Source organism: Peromyscus leucopus, chromosome 1, assembly GCF_004664715.2.
Source record: "Peromyscus leucopus breed LL Stock chromosome 1, UCI_PerLeu_2.1, whole genome shotgun sequence".
In the NCBI taxonomy this organism is placed as follows: Eukaryota; Metazoa; Chordata; class Mammalia; order Rodentia; family Cricetidae; genus Peromyscus; species Peromyscus leucopus.
In genome coordinates this window covers 165,333,191-165,335,138 of record NC_051063.1, presented here as the reverse complement: position 1 = coordinate 165,335,138, position 1,948 = coordinate 165,333,191, and positions in this window count along the sequence as shown.

Below are 1,948 nucleotides of genomic sequence, written 5' to 3'. Positions count from 1 at the left end.
ACTGTGAATCAATGTTCCTAGCCTTTTTTCTAGTGGAGGATGGCACAACGCATGCGCACCACCACTTGTGAAGGTACATCTTGCCAATACTCACTTTAGATCATCAGGTAGTTTCTGTTCCGTTAGTAGCTGTTATGGCCACGGTACCTTAGTTCCACATAGCCAGGTAAGGCTTATGGAATGTGATTACAATGAAAGTCCAAGGCTGTCTCATGTTGTCAGGGGCTTAATTTCCTACCTGTACGTGTATGTCATCTATTTCTAAGAGACTGTGACATTACATATTACTAAAAATAGCATTTCTATGTATGTTATCAGGGACTTAAAATTTTCTTTTTTTCTCTAAATTAAAAAAAATAATAAAACTAGGGCTGGAGAGATGGCTCAGGGGTTAAGAGCACTGGCTGCTCTTCCAGAGGTCCTGAGTTCAATTCCCAGCAACCACATGGTGGCTCACAGCCATTTACACTGAGATCTAGTGCCCTCTGCCTGCAGGCATACATACACTGTATATGCAATAAATCTTAAAAAATAAATAAATAAAAATAAAACTAGACACAGTTGTTGGTAAATGGGAACTGAAGCCATATGGAATCTTAAAAGGTGAGAATCTGAAATGAATGTAATACTGGGGTATTTAGTGGTCACCGGAGGTGGGGAGATCTGCTGTCAATGAGTAGGTTTTTTTTAAAATTGTTCATTATTTATTTATCGTGTGTTTTGCATATATAGAATATAGTGTAGAGCTGGGTGGAAGGGGAAATAATGGTGAACGGGGAGAGGCCAGTTGACAGTGAAAGCATCCAGTCCAGTAGAGTGACTAAGTCAATAGGCCAAAGTAGAGTATCCAAGCCAAAGGAAAGATTACTGCAGCATTGTAGCACGAATCTTAAAAGGTCATGAATAAAAACAAACCCAGGGCCAAGTATTGGCTGAACGCTGGAAGATCAGAGAAACAGAAGAAGCCACAGCCAACCTCACCTCGCCAATTCCTCAGCTGATCTTGTTTCCTCGAACTGAAAGCTTCTGAGTCCTCACCCGAATGGATCTCAGCTGAACTGCTGCTCAAAAGCCTAAAAGATTAAAAAGTCTCTGGTTCCCAGTCTCATGCCTCATATACCTTTTTGCTTTCTGCCATCACTTCCTGGGATTGAAGGTGTGTGCACCATGCCTGGCTGTTTCCAGTGTGGCCTTGAACTCACAGAGATCCGCATGGATCTCTGCCTCCCAAGTGATAGGTGTGTGTGCCACCGTTTTTTCTGGCCTCTATATCTATCTGGTGACTGTTCTGTTCTCTGACCCCAGATAAGTTTATAAGGGTGCACAACAAATTGGGGGACACACTATCACCACACAGCATCTTCAGGTTAAAACCCTGTGCTTTGTGTTGAACAGGCTGGTCTGGTCTGTGATTCTCCTGCCTCTGCCTCCCAAGGGCTGGGAGGGATGTGCCATCATGCTTGGCTTTCCAGATGACCTTGATCATCTTGAGAACAGACTATAAAAGTGGTTGTGACCAGAGTTTTATGCCCAAAGAATAGTCTCAGCCACCCATCACCACATGTCAAAATTATAATAAAGGATATATAAGTTAATATAATGCAAATGTCATCTGCTCTTTCGTCTGCTACATCTCAGCATACCATTGACAGTCACACCCACTTACTGCAGCCCAGCACCACCTTACTCTTCCAGAGTCACTTTCCTTATTTTTACCCCTCTAGTTGGTCAACCTGGCACAGTGCCCATCTGTCTTGCCACAGCCAGTCCATCAGGCAGATGGAGCACTTGCCCCGTGGAGGTGATGAAGCACAAGAGCCAATCAGAAGGTGAAGCTGCATGTCTCTCCATCTTTGTGCTCCATGAGATTGAGCTAATGGGCAGCTGAGGAAGCTGCCTGTAGATATCATAAAACAGTCCTGTGTATCAGGAGGCTGAATCACAGATA